The sequence below is a fragment of the Danio rerio genome, chromosome 11 (assembly GCF_052040795.2).
Source record: "Danio rerio strain M-AB ecotype USA chromosome 11, GRCz13ab, whole genome shotgun sequence".
Classification (NCBI taxonomy): domain Eukaryota; kingdom Metazoa; phylum Chordata; class Actinopteri; order Cypriniformes; family Danionidae; genus Danio; species Danio rerio.
Window position 1 is genome coordinate 10,419,974 of NC_141031.1, and position 23,512 is coordinate 10,443,485.

Below are 23,512 nucleotides of genomic sequence, written 5' to 3' on the forward strand. Positions count from 1 at the left end.
TTTAACGGAGAGATGTTTTCAAGACATTTCTAAACATAATAGTTTTAATAACTCTTTCTAATAACTGATTTACCTTATCTTTATCATGATGACTAAATAATATTTGACTAGATTTTTTTTCAAGACACTTCGTTACAGCTTAAAGTGACATTCAAAGGCTTAACTAGGTTAATAAGGTTAAGGTAATTAGGCAAGGTATTGTATAATTATGGTTGTTCCGTAGACTATCAAATAAAATATATAAAGGGGCTAATAATTTGTCCTTAAAATGGTTTTAAAACAATTAAAAACTGATTTTATACTAGCTGAAGTAAAACAAACAAGACTTTCTCCAGAATATAAAAAAGACATACTGTAAAAATGTCCTTGCACTATTAAACAGCATTTAGGAAATATTCAAAAAGAAAAAGAATAAAAATTTAAAGAGAGGCTAATAATTCTTACTTCAACTGTAAATTCAATGCAAAAGCACTGACTAAATACTTTAAAAAATAGTTCTGTAGTCCTGGTCAACTATAATATATACTATAAATATATATATATATATATATATATATATATATATATATATATATATATATATATATATATATATATATATATATTATTACACTTGCAATAAAATGTCCCACAAGATGGTTTTGGTCAATTAAGGCACTGGTTTTCATGCTGATATGTGTTCAGATACAACTTAGCGTGTCAACATGACTAACAGTCATGATTGACAGCTTCTCCAAGCAGACGGTCTGAGCTTCAGGAGGAGATTGAAGTACCAATGTTTGATTTCTGTGTTATTTTATCATGATATAATGCAGGGGTCACCAATCTCGATCCTGGAGGGCCAGTGTCCCTGCAGGATTTAGCTCCAACTTGCTTCAACACACCTGCCTGGATGTTTCAAGTATACCTGGTAAGAAGTTGATTAGCTTATTCAGGTGTGTTTGATTAGAGTTGGAGCTAAGATCTGTGGGACACCGGCCCTCCAGGAACAAGTTTGGTGACCCCTGATATAATGAGTTGTTCAGCAGTAAACTATACTTTTGAGCTACAGGATCTGATGGATCTCTGTTTATTCTGTAAAATGTTAGCTTTTGTTTGCTGATACACGGCAAACGTTATCATGTCAGAAAATAACAGGTGATCTTTATCTAGCAGTAATTATTTTTATGGGACTAAAATAATAATTAGGAAGACAAAAAACAATGTTAGCCTATCTCCACATTGATCTTCTGTAATGTTATTTGAACTTAATTTAAAGGATGTCTCTGACATCTTGAGTTCCAGCATGTTATCAAGTTAATCTACTGAAATGGCCGTTTCAAAATATTTAAACATTCTAGTAAAGAGTATCTTAAATATGGAATAGAACTGCAAATGTTATGTGTTATTTATATACATCATTTACCATTGGCTATTTATTTAGAAACCTTTTTTGTGCCCATAGCTTAGTCTATGCACGGTCTTTGCATTCAAAGCGTTCAATGGGAAAAGGCGATGCTGCATCGTTCATATTTTTTTACAGTGATTGGTCTCACAAAAGAAAAAAAGTCAAACAGAATTGTAATCTCTGGAAGGGATCAGTCTTTTTAAATGAAGTAATTGTAGTCCATTTTGATTTCAGTTTGAGTCAAATGACTCGAAGAAAAAAATAATAATATTAACACGCTTGCATGCTGGCAATGGAAGGTCGGGTTGGCATTGTGGGAAAAATCACACAGCGTGTGTTGCTATATATAATGCAATTTTTGGCAAGTGTGATAGAAAAATGTACTATGCTGCACAGAACAATATTATGTAAGACTATGAAAGTTCCTCTTCTGCGCCTTGAAAAATGATACTGACACAAGCAGTACATGAGAAAGTAAAAAAGCAGATAAAAAGCCAAGTAAAACAATGAAAAAGAACACATGTAGGCTGAAGCTGGAAGAGCCTAGATTAATGCTTGCTGCTTTGGCTTTTTTGTGCTTAGGAAAGGAGGTTAGAAAGTAAACAATTAAAATAATTACATTTCCTGCTCTGAGCTCATTCCTTAACTGGACTGATAACTCTTCGCTGTTAGTCCAAGCCCATTAGTGCTCATTATACAAAAAGGGGACGCTAAAAAGCTAAGCTACATGATAATATTCTTCATTACCGATTCCTACACCCTTAGTTGTTTGTATTAGAGAAAAATTAAACCTCTACATTAATCATAAGATAAAGAGAGTGTGTTAATACACTTATGTGGATACTTTAGTGCACCTGTACATGCATTTAATCAGCAACAACTTATTGAAAGTTGCTGTTTGTTTGTTTTTGTTTCCCTGAAAATGTATTCTTTGGCCTTCCCCTTGAAGGGGACCAATTTTACCCCTTTTTCTATATTTAAGATAGGTCTTTTGTGTATCCTGAATGTCTGTAAAGTTCCAGCTTAAAATATCCATCATATTATTTATTATACCTTTTTTTAAATTAGATACTTGAGCTGTTAGTACACGATAGCTGTTTTGGCAACCTGTCCCTTTATTGCAAATGAGCTGGTTCTCCCTGCCCACCTTTCCCACACGCGTGTCCTTCCCCTGCTGCATCTCACACATAAGCAGCACAGTGACAGACAAGAATAGAGCAGATCTCGCTTACTACAGTAAGAAATTTCCCAGTGGTAATTTGATATATTTTTGTTGTGGAGTTAAATCAAGCCTTTCTGCAATGATAAGTCACACAAAACGCTGTTATAAAGTTTGCTCATGCTCACACACGTTTAGCTTTGTGTTAGGGGTGCTCATTTCGATTAATTTTGCTAACCGACAACCGCCGCTTGTTAATCAAATCTTAGCGGTTAACTGGTCAGATTAATATTAAATAATTATTAAATTTAAAAAAATTACTTGTCTATTTTGTGTCTGATATATTAAATATTGCATTTTAAAATACTGATTTATTTTAACATGCTTGCATATTAATAACAGAACATAACAACAAAGCATCTTCATGCACCTGCAGTGTTTCCAATAGCATAGAAAAGCAGAATAAACTAAATAAAATGAATAAAATAAATAGGCCTGCCCGAAAAAAAAAAAAAAAATTCACTTAAATGATAAATTTAGATTACAAAACTAAAACACTGACTGAATCTTTTTTAAGAAAGGGCATAGGCTGTTTTTTTTCCCAATCATATATTTTGTCTTCCGTCAAATGAAAATAGCAGACTTCCACAAATTGATCGCTCTATTATTTAATGCCCCACTGTTATTATTACACCAAAAAACTTTTTTTTTACATTTTAATAGAAATCATTATTTTAAAGATTATGTCTTGATATATAGTTTCCCCTCTCACTCGCGGTTCAAGTTTGCGCACTGCGTGATAAGACAATGACAACGCGCGCATATGTTGAGTTTTTGTAAACAGTTTTGTTGTTTAAATATGATATTGCATTAATTTGAATACATGCTTTATAAGCTGTAAAATGAAAACTAAAGTCTATTTGTTGCGTTTATGACGTAGATCCAGGAGGCTATCAGCATCAGCGCTGGTTTGGCATCAACTCGTCTGTATCAAACAGCAATATTTTTCTTCCATTTTGCTTCCATTCAGTTTAATTCACCTTTATTTCTATAGCGCTTTTACAGTGAAAATTGTGTCAAAGCAGCTTCACATAAAAGATCATAGTAAATTGAAATAGTGTAGTTTAGTTTTAAGAGTTTAAGTTCAGTTCAGTTTAGCTTAGTTCAGTGTGGTTTAATAATCACTACTGAGAGTCCAAAAACTGAAGAGCAAATCCAACGATGCGCAGCTCTACAGATCCCGAACCATGCAAGCAAGTGGCGACAGCGGCAAGGAAAAAAACTTCCCCAAATGGCTAAAGTCAAAAATTAAAAAACCTTGAGACAAACCAGGCTCAGTTGGGCACCACCATTTCTCCATTGGCCAAATGTCTTGTGCAGAGCTGCAGTCTAAGCGCCGGAGGCTGTAAGCTGGACCTTGGCGAAGACATGTCTGTCCCTGGAGCGTCAAAGGAATTAGTCTCATGCTCTCTACTCCTCCATGACCACCACAGCAGCTGCTTCTTTAATAAATATGTCTGTAGGTACGTCTGGTTACACGTTACCATCCCGCGAGTTAACAAATATGTTTTGCAGTTGCACATTAAGGGGCCGATTACAGCGAACTGCTTGAGTGTCGATTTCCTCTGCTAGTGCACAAAACCACTCGCTCGCCCTCAAATATATGCTGCTCAAGCGCAGATCTTCTTGTGCGCTCACAAATAAGCGCTGCTGAAGTGCAATTTAGCGCGTTTATATGTTAACATTAATGTCTCTAATAGACCAACAGAGCGGCAATAATGTGTCCTGAAGTAAAGTTAAATCGGCTATAAACTGTGTTCAATAAATAAACTGCCACTTTTCTAATTAAATGACATACATGTAAATATACATTTTTAAACGTACAGGCCAATCCACATAATTCACGATTTGAATGATAATTATAAATAAGTATATATTTTTTTTAATACTAGACAACACTTGATGTTTCTATCTCAGTCAGTGACAGTCTCTAAGTGGTTCTGTCACTGTTTAATCCTTTCTGTACAAGACTGTATGGTATAGTTAATGCCACACAAACTGTACAGTGTTTAATATTGGTTGTTCATTTTGAAATACAAATAGCGAAATGTTCGTTAAGAGTTACATTTTTTGCTGGAGGAAACAACTGTGCTGATGAGGTGAACGCAGAGAAAACCCGACTGCTCCTCCGTGACATTGGTATACAGGTGATACAAAGTTATCCATATCAAAGAACTGCAAATAAGCAGATATTGTAACAATTTATCGATAAACACACACCTCATTCTCTACCTGTATACGGCTGTGGTTTGCTGATCAAATAAAAAACAAAAGACGGGGAGGAGCGAATTCTGTAGCCGGTTTCATATCATATTTAAAGGGGACAGAGGTTATAATTTAGTCTACAGTTCATTAGCTAATCTTAAAAGTTTTACGGGGGCTAAGTAGAAATATAGGGGGGGCTACAGCCCCCCTAAAAATAGGCCTAGCAACGCCCATGTTCTACACCAGTTTCCATTGTTATAAATCAATCTGTGACTTTCGGTTATGTAAAATTTCAACAAAAATATTTTGGGGACTGATTGGTCAGCGAGACCGATATGTTCTGATGAGACATCATCTAACAACTGTCTGTAGACATCCTATCAGAGGGCAGGGTTTATGTGAATTTAAATATTTAGTATAACAAACACAGCAAGAAGCTAGTTGTAGACCATACCAATTTTGTTTGGCTTAGAAACATAAATTGTCAAATAATTTGTATAATTTGCAATGAACAATTTAACTTTCTGCATATTTTGTACTGAAACTTCACAGATAAATAAACATTAGCAACTTTTTACAATGACTTTACATGCATCATTTTATTATTTATCTATCTATCTATCTATCTATCTATCTATCTATCTATCTATCTATCTATCTATCTATCTATCTATCATAATATTTTGAGATATGTACGATGATGGGGGTACTGTGGTTTGTTTTTGTCTTTTTCGATTCAGTTTTAATGTCGTTCCAACACTACACGTCATGGTTGATTTTCCCCCACATCTAGCAGGTTGACGTGTGTTAATTTTAAACCCTGTTGATGTGCGTGTCTGCAGTGGAGTTCAAGAAGTAACCTTGACAGTGGTCCAGTCGAAAGATCTACGACCCATGTATATGTGCAGCCAGCGACATATTACTCAAGAGCCGCGCGTTTAATCTAGTGTAGTGGCCGGCCTGCTTTTAGAGCCAGTCTGCTTGACGGAAAGCAGGGTTTTCAAGGCAGAAAGGTCAAGATTTCTCAATGTCCCTTCAATACAGTCACAGTCGAGTGGCTCACAAACACACACACACACACACACACACACACACACACACACACACACACACACACACACACACACACACACACACACTCACACACACATAAACACATAAGAGGAGGGCGAGGCTGATAGACAACACTCTGCTGCCTTCAGCCGTCACTGTCCTCCTGGCAGCAAAGACCAGCATCAATGTCAACATTCTAGAAGACCAAATAAATCACACTCTCAACCACTGCATGATCTAATGTGAACACCAACACTTGGAAGAGCACAAGTTTAATGTCAAGACTAGGAGAAAGAATTAGCTGTCTGGAGATTTTATATAGTCCTAATGCTTTTAAAACTACACATTTCTACAATGGACCAACTGACAGACACAACAGTCAAAATTCCTATACAAGTCTTTGCATTATAAATAAGGCCATTTACAGACTAAAAGTCATTGCTATTATTATTATTTCTGTTTAACATTAGACAAAGATTCTTTAATATAGAATGGAGAAACTATGATGTCACCATGTAGGCCAATCGGCTGCTAGCATAGAACTGGTTCACTTAATAAAATCCCCATAGGATTTTTCTATATACTTGTATATACTATATATATATATATATATATATATATATATATATATATATATATATATATATATATATATATATATATATATATATATATATATATGTGTGTGTGTGTGTGTGTGTGTGTATGTATATATATATATGTATGTGTATATATATGTGTATACATATATACATACATACATATATACATACATATACATATATATATATATATATATATATATATATATATATATATATATATATATATATATATATATATATATTGCTGAGAACTATATATTAAAAATTTGAAACCTGTTAACATTGATTTCTAAAGTGTTTGTTTTTCCAACAATGGATGTCAATGGTTACAGCTTTCCAACTTTCTTTAAAATATCTCTATTTTTGTATAAGTAAGTTAATAATGCCAAAATTGTCTTTTTTTTTTTTTTTTTGGTGAACTTTCTCTTTAAGATTGCACTTGTGCTTAAATTCTCAAGCTTGCAAACGACAGTCTATGAGCAATAGTAAAAGTGATGGTTGACTTGGCAAACGCAGCTAATTATAGTATTTATCAAATGAGATGAAAGACAACAGTTTTGGTTCCTGGGAGAGAAAACAAGTGAAAATATTTAGCAAAAAAAATGGTGATTATTGAGCTCCTGCCTAAATTATTAATTATATCCATCTGGACTGACATTTCAGCAGCGTGTGGAGATCTGAAAAAAAAGATTTCTTGAAAAAAGCATCATTTCTACTTTGCAGTTACACAAAAACATGCAATTTCAAGCAAACCCACACGACTGCTTAAACGAAGACCGCAACATCCACTGCATACATAATTTGACTAGGTTTTTCTCTTAAGAAGCTGCTTGCTCAAATCATGAGGTTTGTTTACACCAATTAATGTGAAAGTGTAGGATTTCTGTTATATTTACCAGAAAGGTTATTTGCCTGACCATGCTGTTGTTGCAAATGCTCCCGCAGTATCCAACACAATCACAGCATTTAATACTGTATATTGAAAACATTACCTCACAAACTATAATGTAAATAATTCATATAAACATTAGCATATTAGTCAATAATACTTCGGAAATTAATATGAAACTGAATATATATGCAGTAAATTTACACACATTTACATAAGTCATTAAATAGACTCAATGAAGGGCTGAAAAAAATCCACGTGGGCCTACATAGAATAGCATTAGCATAGGATAAATCAGCTCAGCATACATCATCAGTGTCCATTTCAAGGGAAGATCCTGAAATGCGGCTTTCGGTTCAGTTTGCTCACTGCTGCCAAATGCCATTGCCAAATGTCATCAGAGTAATGTTACATAATTCAGTCGGAGCTCAGTGGGGCACAGCTCTCACCTCATTCAATCCTCCTGATGGTGAACTTAGTAATGCGCTAATTGCCATGTTTCATGCCAGGAGTAACGGAGGAGGAGATCCGCCTGTGTCTGTGTGTGTGCGCGTGTGTGTGTCTGTCTACACTAATGCACTTGTAATGTTCTCCATCCTGTGGAGGGACAGTAAATGAAACCCAATGAAGAATCCAAACAGCACAAGCTCTGTAATGAGACACAACACCAATTATAGAGCACAAAGATGTAAATTCTGCTGATACTGGATTCCCACAGGCAGTCAAGGAGTTTATCCAGGCTGTCTGCAAGTTGTAAATGAGCTCCAGCTGGCCTCCGTGTCCTGCTCATGCTAGAGGACCCAGAAATCTGTCAGCAAAGAGATGACTGTCAACTTGTTTAAATTAGTGCATCTAAAGGAGACACTTCCATTGAATTTTTATCAATAAAAAATGCTTACTTTTTTTACAAATGTACCATAAAATTACAGCTATTAAAACTACTTAGAATAATACATTATTATTATTATTATTATTACTATTATTTAATCCAAATGATAAAATAATTATATTGCTATATTAATTAAATGTAATAGCTGATAATTCCCATTAGACTCGCTCAAATGCCACAACTAATTATAATATATAGTTGTTATTTTTGTTTTAGAATACATTTGAGCCATGACAATGTTCAGAGTAAGATGACAATTCAATTTTTTTTTAAATTAATAAATATTTTTGGTTTGGTTTTGGTGTTCTAGATCTGCTACACTGCTTCTGCAAGTACTGCTTTTTAACACAATAAAAGAAAACTGCAGAATTATAAGTTAAACAGCACTACATACATTGCCCAGCATATACAAGTACACTATGGCTAAATTGCCCATAGTGTATGTGTTTGAATGCAAAAGTGTATGGGTGAGTCCCAGTGTTGGGTTGCAGCTGGAAGGGCATGCGCTGCATAAAACATGTCCTGGATAAGTTGGCGGTTCATTCACCTGATTAATACAGGGGCTAAGTTGAAACGAAAATGAATAAATGAATGAAAAAAATCAAAAAAGCAAAAAAAAATTGTTTTTAATTTTGTTGAAATTTTGCAATGTTCTGCTTCAATTTTTAAATATGTTTGGTGACTAAAATATTATTTTAATAACTATATCAGTCAAAAAAATCTGTTTTTTTAATGCACCCAAACACATTGCCTACATTTTCTAAAATATTCATTTTCAAAATGGGCTGTAATCAATTATGCCGAGCACAGTATGCAATTGACATGAGCTGCAAATGAATCCCCTGTAGCAGATCTTGGCAGGTGGTGTCAGGGTGGTGGAGGGTAGATACCAGCACGCAGTTTGAAGACTAGCTACGTGTCTAACAGGTACAAAAAGCATGGTTTCCATGGAAACATGGAATAATAACTTATTCACATTTATAATACAATGGAGTTCAATGCTGTCAAGCAGAATCTCCCTTAGCCTTGATTTGCTCACCAAAGTCCTCTACCCATCAGTTGATAGTATGTCTATTTGAAACTAAATCTGATTAATTTACACGGTTTAAATTTAAATGTTTAGTTTCAGTCAGATTTTTGTAGCTTAACAATAAAACAAATAAAAGATTAAATTATATTATAAATGACAATCTCTAAACTATCCCCATCATTCTCTCTTTCTGCTCAGATGGGATAATGGGCCATATCTAAGGTTACCAAGGGCCAACTTTGGCCAGTGGGCCCTAGTTTGGGCATCTCTGCTTTATGGGGACTTTCCATAAGTATAGTGATTTCTATAGTATACAGAAGACAGAACCCAAACTCAACCCTTACAATCTGATTTTTTTTATTTTCAAAATATTTAAATGTGTGTTATTTACAGTATGAGCTTTTTCCTCATGGCGACAAAAGCAAAGTCAACATTCACTGTTATTGATACGCTTGTGGCAACATTTGGTCCCCACAACATGAAAATAAAAAGCCACACACACACACACACTAACTAATTTGTGTGGGATTTTTTTCAGTGCCCTCCATTTACCCACCAAAGCACCTTCACAACTAGCCCCTGTGGACTGTAAGAAACAGCAGCCAAAGCAAAAAGCACGAAAGGCTCAGTTTTGGGAAAAATAAATCAATTGTGATGACCATGTTAAAAATCGCCTGCATCCTTTCTGCACTAAAACCCCTCAATGACAAGTCCGCAAAAAATGGTTGAAAGAGCAATAGTTAAACACCGCAATCCGACGAACATCCCTTCACGCACCCATGAAGCCCAGCGGCCATCATCCGTGGTCATTTGTTTTCGTCTGGCTTGTATTTACCAGCGGTCGTGCTGATAAGAGCTCTATAACATGTGCTGTGTAGGCAGTCACAGCGAAAAGGAATATGAGCTATTAAATGTTTCGGTGACTGGGCACAACCTGTCCAACAGACTGGCAGCCGCTCACTATTAGTCAGCCGTGGTGAGTGGGCAGGACACTTTCATGCCACTATGAGAGAAAAAGAGACCGGAAAGATGACATTCACACTCTAGCCTTGTCTCTAAGAAACACATTCGCCTACCATGTTCCTCACAGATCTTCTGCTGAGCTCCTCTTAAAGATTAGGAAAACATTTGCGAGAGCTGAGATGCAGGAAGAGATGCGGAAAGCAGCAAGTCTGTGGGCAAACGGCTGTAAAGAAAGCAGCAAATTGGTTTCATGTGGTGGTTTCAGTTTCATGTGGTGAATTTAATATTATTAATAATAAAAATAATAATAAAAATAAATAAATAAATAAAATAATAGTAATAATAGCTCAAATATATGATTATTGAAATTAATTAGTATTTTTTATTAATGTTTTAGTTGTATTTTTAGTAGTAGAAATATAGTTGTAAACTAGCAGTTTTTGTCTCCTTTTGACTTGCTTTATGAGATCTTAATCTTCCTTTTAACAACTTTTGGCCTTGAAAAGTTTGAAAAGGTGCCTTTTATTAACATCTTTAATAGTTTAAAGTGATATATTGTCTGGGTTGGTGTTGTACATTAAGGCACAAAAACCTTGTAATAAACTGCCAGTACATTTTCTGTTATTTTAAAGTTATTTCTCTATATATTATTTCTTAAACATTACTAAAATGTCAATAAAAGTCACATATATTAAACTGTAGAGTTGAACAACAGCAGAAGTCAACAGATCAGAGATCAAGGTCCCATAATGCCATTTATAACTGTAAATAAATGAATAACACTTGTGAATCACAAATAGAAACTGTTAATTAACAGATTTTTTTAACAGTGTAGTAGTAGTAGTAGTAGTAGTAGTAGTAGTAGTAGTAGTAGTAGCAGTAGTAGTAGTATTTAATAGGGGTGTAACGGATAACGGTTGATCCGTGATCTGTACAGATCACAACTCACAGTTCGAAATGCATGTGACCCATGGATTAATAACTTTTTTTAACTCGTTGGTTTATCCAACATTTATAACAATTACTGAGAGATCACCTCCCAGGTCATTTAAATCACATGTATACAAACATTTTGGCTTCCCTGTGAAAAATGATGATGACGGAAAAGTTGTGTTAGGACCATAGACTGTAAAATATATGGACGTAGTATCCGTGACGTCACCCATGGGTTTCTTAAGAGCGCAAAAGAAGCCACAAGTAGGCGCGGCCAACCGTCGCCATTTTGTTTGCTGGTCATCACACTGACGGCGGGATACCAAACAAGGGCAAAGAGGCGGAGAGTGAGCGGAGATTCAGACACCTGCTGGCATTTTGCTTGGACCTGGTTCAGACACACTTTACTTTAGGAGAACACTAAATACTTCATCACCTGTGACTCGTTTGTATTCTGACCACTTGTGCTTGGTTGTATACCATATCAATAAAGTGTTTAGACTTTTAAAAACACTGCTGTAATACATTGAGCCACAAAACATTGTTCTTATGACGTTTTTCAACAGGAGGAAAACGCGAATTACTTCCAAACACTTCAGATATAGTTTGTTTAGTTACTGTAAGACTATTGATGAAATCCAGCATAACACTGTATGACAACGCTTAAGATGACTGTTCTAGAGCCTACAGCTGATCAATTCGTCAGATTCTGGAGTGCATTACAGCTCTAAATATAAATATAAACGATAAATGATCTTAAATAAAACAAATACATGTATAGAGATGGTATATAAGTATATAACTTTACTCACATGGGAAACGGAGGCCACGTGGATGGTTTGTGAGCACAATTAACTGCCCTCAGCATGTCATGCCATCTAATAATTGTAGGAAACAAGTCTAAAAGGCAGTTGACTGTGTAAAGCCACATAAAACAACACAGAAATACGATAAATATGCCGAGTTCAGTGGCTAATCTGCAGGATTCGGCTGAGGTGACGTGACGGCGACCAGCGAGACCTAGCTGTCAATCAAGTGGCCACTCCCTTAATTATGCAAACTTAATATAACTTAATATAAAGGAAACGGATGGGTTATAAAAAGATTCACCCCCCTCACAGCTGTCATGAAGGGTAATATTAGCTGTATTAAACAAAATCTTTTTTGTACCAAGCTGTAAACACCCTTTATTCTGCTGTAAAGTTGGCCATTCTAACAGTGGGCTCAATTGAAATTTGCTCTGTTTTGGAGCCAGGAGCGGCCAGGACTAGCGGAATTTCGGATGAATTGCAGTTTTAGTTACTTCCGTATTGGCTTCCTGAGGGAGAGCGGGAGGTTGCCGCTTGGTTAGGACCTACCTAAATGCCTTCTCAGGTTATTAATAAAAGATGTTATCTGTCACTGTTTGTTTAGCCTGCATTCACTGTACAATTTAACATTAAAAGATCGAGACCTCAACTTAAACCTGTGCAAGATGAAATATAAATGATAATGATTTGCACATGTTTATTAATCCTTTGAAGCGCTATAATCAAATATCCGTTTGAGAGATTCAGTTTTTACACTTTTTCAGTAAGTTACAAAGAATTAAATAACACTGAAGTACTGGGATAACAGGTTACAGTTCAGATATATAAACTGATGTTTATGATAAGAATTAAAATCACCATTTATTGGAACTTAACGCTTGTGAATGTTGTAGCAATTACATTGTTACCAATGGGTGGCGACAAACAACCATCAAAATTATGTCACTGAAAAGGTTTTCAAATTTGATTCACCTATAATGAATCAAAGTTTTATGTGTGAATTGTTGAATCGTTAATTAAAAAAAAATATGATTTTTTGTTGAATATGTTCGATTTTTTTTATTTAACATTATCAGCAACAGTATCAAAGATCATTTTTCTGATCATTGAATATTTTCCTTTTTTTCAGCTGGTTCTTTTTTGATTTCTATAAAAAAAAAAAATACAGGTTCTAAGTTATGTTTTGTTAAAACCAATGGTTTTTGCAGTAATATTTCTGTATGAATGGAAAGCAAATGACATGTGTCTCCTTCCTTTTTTGCTGATCCGTGACTCAAAAACTGTAGTGTAATCCAAACTGTGAGATTTGTGATCCATTACACCACTAGAATTTCAACTGATTTATTGATTAATACTTCAACAAAATCACAAACAGCATGAATAAATAAATAAATTTAAAAAAATGTATTAAATGTTTGTTAGGTAATTAGACCATCATTAAATTATTTACAATAATGATAATATCATCAATTGACTGACTGATTGGTTTTTATGCTCTTCCAACCAATTATAATTAAACCTATCAACCACAAAACATTAAAATAATAATAATAATAATAATAATAATAATAATACATTTAGGACTGTTAATAATACATTTTACAAATAATTATATCTTAGCTTTAAATTACATTATAAAATATAATATTCAACTATACAAACAGAATAGCATTTTAGTATTTTACCTGAAGTCTAAAAACTCAGAAAAACACCTTTACATATTTTGTGCTGAGGTATTTTTGAAGACTGGGAAGAGGATGAAGACAAGAGTGTCTCTGTATGAAACAGCTGTGCTGTAATCAGCAAACTGCGCTCTGGACAGGCAACGTAATTTGTTGTTTAACTGAGACGAGAAGCAGTGACCCTTTCCAAGACAAATAAGCTGCTGTTTAGATTACTGTGCTTTGCCTTTGGGCAGCTCGCTAGCACAGACAACCAGCCTGCACACCTCCTTAAAACTGATCATGACAAGCACCATTCACAAAAAAGACAATCTCTTTTGTCTTTTAGTGAAGCTGTATTCAGGAATTTTCACTATGGAGCCCTAAAGAAAGGCCACTTCTTCTACATTGACCAACTGCTTCTGCTTGTCTGAACCGCACTGAATGACCTTCACCCACTAACCACAAAAACACATGTAAACTGGCCTATTTCATCAGTATATTATCATGACCTCTGACCTTTCAGATCCATTTATAAAACTGCTTCTCTCTCTCATTTCCCATGTGTGCCTTTTCCTAGCAGTACAAATTATTAAAATGTTGGTGGAACGTGTTGCTGGCAGTATATATATATTTTTTCAAATATTATTAATTTAAAAGAAACTAGCAAGCATAATAAAACAAAGAATATATAATACACCCACATGTGTAAACATACTAGACTGTCTATAGCAGGGGTTTATAAGCCACTTTCCATCCAGCGACCTCTAAAATAACAATTCTACTGACTCGCGAGCCCTAAATTCCTCTTATGTGGTTATATGCAAATGTTGCATATTCCATACAGTTGAAGTCAGAATTATTAGGCCCTCTGAATTAATAGCCCATCCCCCGCCCCATTTATTTTTTCCCCAATTTCTGTTTAACGGAGAGAATATTTTTTCAACACATTTCTAAACAAAATAGTTTTAATAACTAATTTCTAAAAACTGCTTTATTGTATCTTTGCTATGATGACAGTAAATAATATTTGACTTCTATACAGCGTAAAGTGACACTTAACTAGGTTAATGGTTAACTAGGCAGGTTAGGGTAATTAGGCAAGTAATTGTATATCGATAGTTTGTTCTGTAGATTATCGTAAAAAAATTAGCTTAAAGGGCTTAATAATTTTGTCTTTAAGATAGTTTAAAAAAAATTAATAACTTTTTATTCTAGCCGAAATAAAACACATAAGACTTTCTCCAGAAGAAAAAAAAAACATTCAGACATACTGTGAAGATTTCACTAGCTCTGTTAAACAGTTTGGGAAGTACTTAAATAAAAAATAAAATAAAAAAATCAAAGGGGGGGGGTAATAATTCTGACTTAATGACTAAATATGAGTATATTGACAACACATAAAAGTGCAACAGTCTAACAACCATATTATTTTTATAGTCATTTATTAGGTTGTTTAATTTAATATTAACCAGTGACGCAGTGGCTCAGTAGGTAGTGCTGTCGCCTCACACAAGAAGGTCGCTGGTTCGCATTTTGCTTTGCAAAGATGCTTCTAGGGTGACACACTGGCTCAGTGGTTAGCACTGTTGCATCACAGCAAGAAGGTTGCTGCTTCCGGCTGGCTCAGTTGGCTTTTCTGTGTGGAGTTTGCATGTTCTCTCTGCGTTTGTTTGGGTTTTCTCCGGGGGCTCCAGTTTCCCCCACAGTCCAAAGACATGTGGTTTAAGGTGAATTAGATAGGCTAAATTGTCCGTAGTGTATGAGAGTGTATGAGTGTGTATGGATGTTTACCAAAGATGGGTTGCAGTTGGAAGGGCATCCGCAGCGTAAAACATGTGCTGGATAAGTTGGCAGTTCATTCCGCTGTGGCGACCCCAGATTAATAAAGGGACTAAGCCGAAAAAGAACATGAATGAATAAATTTAATATTAACCTAAAGACACTTGTTAGCACAATGTTTTCAGCACAAGTCTATCCTTGGTTTAATTCTGGAGACCACTAATCAGAGATGATTCTCAATATACACTTGTGGCCTGTATTTATTTTTAATGTATTTGATTGCCATAAAGATGTCAAAGTTTAACCTAGTGCTATAAAATCAATCTGCAGAAGCTATTGCCGAGGTGTTAATCTGACAAAGACACCAATCCCATGTAAAATAAAATTCAAAGCGGATGGCTTTCGATTTGCATGGCGTTTTTTACCATTAAAAACTACTTTTTTTTCTTCTGTGGGTTATGGTTAAAATATTGTAATTCTAATAATTTAATAACATTTATTTGACTTTTGGAAATCTTAAAAAAATAAAATAAAATTGTCAATGATTTGTAATCGAACATGTTTGTCTCACCTGTCTTTTTTGCATGGACAACTTTTCTGCAGTGGTCAGTTTGCTTGGTAGCTCACTTTGTGTGTTGTACGTTGTACTTTATTGTATTATTTTACATAAATGATGGATTCAATTTATGTAAATTATATATTTTCTGTATATTATTCCAGTATAAAGAAAATGACTGGTAAATGCTTGAGATGTATCTGCAATTCTAGAATGAGTCATTCTGTATAATCAGACTTGATTAGTCAACTAATACTCAAAACAAAAGTCCTAATGAGAAAACACTTATTGTATGTCTTCAGGACAGTTTATTTTGTATAAAATGCACAAGGCAACTGGGCCATATTGACAGGCAGAAGGGCTGACCCAGTGACTGCTGGTAACAGGTATTAAAGCAGTCCAGCTGTTCACTCTGGGGTCATTTATCTGATGATGCTGATGTTCTGCATGAAACAAGTGCTCTCAGACATTATTAGTCAAAAGTGGAGGAGGAGCTGTCTGTTGCTAGGCTTTGATCTCTCAAATCTCGAACGAGGAGGGCACTGCGGTCAGAAACACGACCGCATTTACATAGCTCCAGTGCATTAAACACATAAACAGAGACAGTAGCGTTCTCCAAACAGAAAAAGAAATGCATACCTCAAACAAACTTGTATCTTTTTAAAACTAACTAACTTTAACTAAGAACTAACTTCACTTTTAACAAACTGCCTCAAGGTCAAGATTGATTGATTATTATTCTTATTTTTTGATTTTGTGAATTAATGAAGTCTGTTCTCATGTCATTCCAAACCAATTAAAAAATCTTCAAAAGAAAAACAAAAATATTTTGAATAAAATATAAGAGATTTCTGTCCCTCCTTTGAAAGTCTGACACTTTAAAAATTTATAAGAGGTTAATAATAATAAATAAATATAATAAAAATAAATATAATAAAAATAATAATAATTATAATAATAATAATAATAATAATAATAATAATAATAATAATAATAATAATAATAATAATAATAATAATAAACAAATCCATATGAATCAGGTTTTTCAATCCAAGTCTTCTGAATAAACACATGAGATTATTAAGGGATTTAGAGATTGATTCATGTATAAACACAGATCAGCAAACACATTTTAAAGCATTCACTTGCCCACAGACAGTGGTGGATTTAGGCATGGGCAATCGCCCAGGGTGGCATCTCGCCAGTGGCGGCACAGGGTGTCTGTGCCCACAGGGCAGGAGGAGAGTGCTGGGGGGTGGTTGTGGGGGGCACTGTATGGGGTGGTTTGCCCAGGGTGCCATTCAAGTTTGAACTGCCACTGGCCACAGAAGCTCAAGAATTCTTGCTCGAGGTTCATTCTTGCATGTCAAGTGGCCCATTTGAAATTCAAGAACCAATGAGGTTTGTTCTTTTGTGTCAAGCAGGTATGGTTGTGTTTCTGTACACTGATCAATGATTAAAAGCAAGTAAAATGATCAATAGCTGTTCATCATATAAACTGACCGTATCTCCCCGAAAGACTGGATGGATAGATAGATGCGGACTGATAGATGGACAGATAGAAGAATAGATAATAGATTGAAGGACAGATGAAAGGATAGATAGATAGATAGATAGATAGATAGATAGATAGATAGATAGATAGATAGATAGATAGATAGATAGATAGATAGATAGATAGATAGATAGATAGATAGATAGATAGATAGATAGATAGATAGATAGATATTTATGTATGAAAGATATTATATAACAAACCATAAAAACTATATAAATATGAATGATATTTCAAGTGTGATCGAAAGTCCCGGTTTTAAGGGGGACATGAAAATTTTTACCTATTAAATTTGAGTATCTAGAATCTCCTGCACTCTCCAAATAAAGCTTCTGTGCTTCCATTTATGGTTCAGCAAGGAACCTTTAACGCCCATAAAGCCTTTTTGTTTCCCAAAAGGTTGCTCTTGATTGCATTCTCTAAGCCTACAATGTATATATATTTTTAAAAAGCCATAATTGTATGAATTAGCAAATATGATATGAAATAGATGAAGAGTTCAGATGCAAACGTCTCTAAATGCCATCAGGAATGTTCTTTTGAATTAAGCATTTTTCTCAGTTTTCCTGTGTGTGGGCTCAAATATTTCACTTTTATGATGATGAATATGTTATTTTCATTGCTTTAATAGCATATAAGCTTGGGAGATTCATATGAGCTCAGTTTTGAAGACAATTTCATATGGCATTCAGAGGTTTTTGCATCTGAACTCTTCATATTTTAGCAGTGTATAACCCGTGATCTCAAATTGCTTTTTGAACTACGCTACTATTTCAAATAGCCTAGGTATGCATCATTCATCACCCACTACCACTATTTTATTCTCTAGATTCATTCCATTTAGCTTCAATAGCACCTAAACCTTGGTCATTGACTTGGAAACAAACCACATCAAGTGCAATGTGCAAATGAATACTTTCTCCACCTTTCATAAGACAGTTAATAGAAGTAGAAAAATAACCATGTCTGCATGTCAAAGAGAAACACAAATAGTAGTATGCTATGAGATAAATGATCTCTATAAGAATGACCTGAAACGGTCCCGAGCTACTGAAGGATATATGCACAATTACATGATTGCGGTTCTCTTCGTGCCAGACTCGTCAAGTCGAGCATAAATATTTGATTTACACTGCCATCTACAGGAGTAGACACCGAGGAGTGGGTGCTGAAATAACGTAAAGCCTCAGAGGTCTGCTGTGAGGGGCAGCTTCACCTGTGTCAGTTATATCCTGATTCCTGCTGTACTCGCTTGAGGAAGAGAAGGAAGTTGAGTGCTGCTGTTTCTAGTGGTGCAGACTACTTCAGCACGGACAGCGACAGCCAGTGTTCGCTCATTGGTATTCACAGTGAACAGTTAACTCTTCCCAATACCAATTTCCTGCCCTAGAACTTAGCGCTACTTAGCTTAAGCAACCACTGAATGGTTTTAAACGACTCCGTCCTTTAAGAGAACCACAAACAAAGCTAAAGCATCGCAGTTCTGTTGATTTAGGTGACTCTTATGAGTCGGTTCTTTGAGAAATCACAACTATAAAAATGGCAGTGAAGTCTGATTCTACAAAGAATAAAACTAAACGGTTCTTTTAATTGAATTAAAAACGTAGAGGGGGAATCATTGCAGTTATATTTTGACAAGCAAGTTCAAAACAAAAACTTTTAAGCAATCGGTGGCTGTAGATTCCACAACGAATAAATGAATCATGTGAACCGATTATTTTCAGTGAATCACAATGTCTTAAGCAGCAACGGACAAATCATAATTAAACTGATAGGCCTATATTTAAACGTCCTCAATAGTCTAATTTGACTAATGTGTGTCTTTGATAAGTCAAACTGGTTTATTGTATGTACTTTGTTTGTTTGTTTGTTTGTTTGTTTAGTAAATCATTGTTCATTGAGGACATACCATGCCTCAAGTCGTTAAGAAGTGTAAATAAGCACATCATTTTATCATAGTCTAATAAACTCTTTTCTGATAAAAATCTAAAGTATGCTAAGCACAACACATTCAGAAGTACAACAGAGTCTATACTTTAATTATTCGCTATTTCCATCTTTAATAAAGTTGCACCTTAAAGCTTTGTCTTGTCACTCAAGAGAGTTCCGCAAGTTTAGAGTTGCATTTTCAACTGATGGTGAACGTTACATTCAGACGTCATTACAACGACAACCCATCTTTACGATTCTAAACAGCTTTGACCACTAAAACGCAACAAAGACAAATAAATAAATAAATTATCGATGTCAAGCCTACCTCAGCTTTTAGCTGTCTTCCTTCAATATAGGACGTTGGTGGCCCGGTAAATCCTTTCGGTGTTTGAAAGAAATTCAAAATCCCAAACGTTCACGGCGTTGATTGACGCGTGGTGTTGATTCAAATGAGGAGCGGATGACAAGATCTGGTTCTCGCCAAAAATCCCGTGAAACATCCACAAGGTGACTTCCACGTCCTCCCTGGAGCTGTGGAGTATGCTCGAGCCGTCAAGTCACAGTTCAAACCATCCTTCCTCTCCAAAGTTTCAGTGTTCCAGCGGTCGATGTTCGGTGTCCGGTTATACAGCGCGCATCTGCCGTTAACAGTCACCCAGTGTTGTTATATAGTCCGTAAACGACTACGACAGAACAAATGGTGCTTTAAGTATGGAAATAATAAGAAAAAAAACTACGCTTCAGATGAGCGACCATGAAGAAACAGCATATTTCTCTCCTTACAAGAACGGAAGGGCTTCTGCAGAAAGATGTGCGCAGATGAGGGAGTGACGTACAGGGTGCTTAATAAAGCAAAGGACTGTGGTGGTATTATAGGTTAATGGGTATCAGCTGTGTTGCCATTATGTTGTAGCTTCGCTGCATACGTCGGCGTATTGCCTATTTGAAGGCAGTATGCATTTTAACCACTTGGCAGCTAAAGATTAAAAACTGCAATGCTATGATGCAGTTTAATACTTTAAATCTTCGCAGTGGGATATGATACATAATGAATTAAGTGGATTTATAAACTACTATACGTAAAAATCTGTTCATAAATATGTAGAAAATAATTACATAAATGTATTATATGAAAAAAAGAGAGGAGAGAGTATATTTTTGATTTGGTTATTAAATTATAAGTGTGGTCTATCAATTTAAGATGGTATTTTGAAAAAGTATGTAAAATAGCTTTAAAATAATTTCATTTTAAAACATTAGAGTCAAAAGCAACACATCAATATTTGCTAGATTTACTGTTAAAATCTTGTTTAATTTAAATATATCTGACTATGACCTTGTTCATGTTAACTGATGTTTGCACTTTATAATTGAAAAAATGTAAATGCATTTCAATTTTAAATTCCAGTTCTATCATTTTTTTCCCAAAAGAAATCCAACATTTTTATTATTATAGTCATTATTATTCTTGTTGTTGTTGTTGTTGTTGTTGTTATTATTATTATTACTATTATTATTATTATTATTATTATTATTATTATTATTGGCAACATGCATATTATAACATATTATTTTATAAAACATTTGAATCAAAACACTGAAGTCTTATGTGGAAATGAAAAAATAATGCATGGCTATTAGCAGTGGGACCTTAATAACAGTGTTACTTGTCATCACATTGCCATTAAACCTGATTTACTTTAAACTGAAAAACTTACAAATTGCAAACTTTAGTATGTGTTTTAAATAACCTGCAAATTGATCATTACTTTGATGCATGAAAGGAGAAACACAACATGTAATAACAAAAAAAGAACCGTTATAATTTACATTTTGTACTGTACTTAAAAACTGAAATTTGAACCTAACCATGGGACACGGTGCGTAAATCAGGTGATACTTGGCAGCTCCATCAAGAGTTGCAGGCTGCATGTGCTGTTATAGCCTGGAAAACAAATGTTTTCAGGTCTTCGGGAAAGTTCATTCACGAAAACTTTCATCCCACGTTGCTTTCGTCCCGCTCTCCCCTAGTATATTAGTGAATTATATATAGCTTTTTTAAATACTTTGAGAAAATAATTACAACAACAGCAATCATTTTGACTGGTTTACACAACTTATTCTGTGTTTTTAATTTAATAATCAGTGCTGGGAAGAGTACTGTAAAAGTACCATTACTTGCAAAATAATAATAATAATAATAATAATAACTAAAAGTATCTGTTCCTAACAGTATTCAAATTAGAAGTTCTAAAAGTAAAAATTATAAAAGAAATATATTCCAATATATACCTTGCAAATTAAAAATATAGCTTACATCAGTGCCAATTTTTTTAAAGGTGTTTCTGTGCATGTTAAATTATTTGCCATTCTCAGATTAAAAATGTAAAAAGTACGATTAATTTATCATGAGAACATATTACATTTACATATTACATGTACCAACTAAGCTGACAAAAGCAGGTAGATGCGTTTATTGATTCTTTCATCTTAATCCCCTTATTCATCAGGGGTTGCCATAGCAGAATGAACTGCCAACTTATCCACCATATGTTTACAAAGCAGATGCCCTTCCAGCTGCAACCCAGATCTGAGAAACATCCATACACACTCATTCGCACAAATACTGTACACTACAGCCAATTTAGATTGTTTAATTAACCTATGGCGCATTGTGGGGGAAACTGGAGCACCCAGAGAAAATTCATGCAATTACAGAGAGAACATGCAAACTCCACACAGAAACGCCAACTCTTTTTTTTTTTGTTCTAAAATTAAGTTTTTAGCAAGACAGACAGAGATCCTAGGTACACAAACTTTAAAAATTTTAGCTAGTGCATTAGTGCAACCATACTTTGACTATGCTGCAGCTTTTTGGTACAGCGGTAGTTCGAAAAAAAAAGAAAAATTAATTGCAGACGGCTTAAAATGAGTTGTATAGAATTGTTATGTAAGAACCTCCACTGACACATTTACATAATGAACATTATAGTCAAAGTAATTTTTTTAAAGTTGAGAATAGGGTAAAATGTTTAAAATTAGTGATGGTTTTTAAGATTTAAAAAAAAAAATTGTCCCAAAATATTTTCTTAATTATTATGTTTTAGTTAGTGAGGTACAGTGTCATTCTACAAGAGCGCATAGCAGGGATATTTACCCATATAGATTTAAGAGTGAATCAGGTAGAATTTTCTTTTTTAGGTACCCGCTGAGCTGCTTTGGAATGTTTTGTTCACGATTTTCCAAAGAGATTCAAATTGAGAGTGTTTTTAGAAGGGAAATTAAAAAGTGGTTGTTTTGCAGTTGAAGTTGAGGATTTTGTTGTGCTGAGCTGATGATGTTTGCACTCCATTTATGATTTGGTCATTCATTTTTGAGGAATATCGAGGACCACAATAGAAATAAGCCTGTGGCTTTTTTTGTGTATTTTATCCTCGACAGTTTTTAAAATATGTATGAATTAGTCTAACTGGACTTGTTTGTATATTTTTATTAAAATTGTCAAATAAAATCAATCAATCAATCAATCAATCAATCAATCAATCAACTGAGCCAGCCAGAACCAGCAACCTTCTTGCTGTGGGGCAACAGTGCTAACCACTGAGCTACCGTGTCACCTTAGAAGCCTCTATGCAAAGCAAAATGTGAATAACTTAAGAAAAAAATCTATCTGTGACGATATGTTAATAATTATTCTCTTTGAACCCTGACTAAAAATCTGCAAGTGTCTAGCAGTTAGTGCCACAAACCAGCTTCTGCAGCACTGAGAGAATGTAACATTCTGTAGTGGATTTAGTAATTGAGGTGATTTGCCGATTTCAGTCATCATACAATGGACATCATTCATATTTAAATCACTGACATGCAGTCTAAACAGTTTCGCGGTCAGTGCAGTCATGTTTTTGTCTTCTTTGACACTTTTCATGATTTGATTGAACAGAAAACTGATCTGTATCAAGCCAAACACATCAGACAAGATGAAATAAGCATACTAAAGTAATGACTGATGAGTGTCACGGTTGCGCAGTGGGTAGCATGATTGCC

At 34.7% G+C, this 23,512-nt stretch overlaps 1 protein-coding gene across 25 annotated transcripts in view; it reads right to left on the reverse strand.

The window, feature by feature from the left end:
• Positions 1 to 23,512, reverse strand: part of nlgn1 (neuroligin 1) — a 786,090-nt gene that overhangs the window by 552,270 nt on the left and 210,308 nt on the right. For 6 of the 25 annotated variants that reach the window (XM_087271569.1, XM_087271576.1, XM_087271588.1 and 3 more), the window contains exon 1: positions 19,794 to 20,289. The exons of the other annotated variants lie outside the window; for them this stretch is intronic. The gene's annotated coding sequence lies outside the window, so the exon portion shown is untranslated. Of the gene's footprint in view, positions 1 to 19,793; positions 20,290 to 23,512 lie in introns of those variants that run through there. 25 annotated transcript variants of the gene reach the window in all.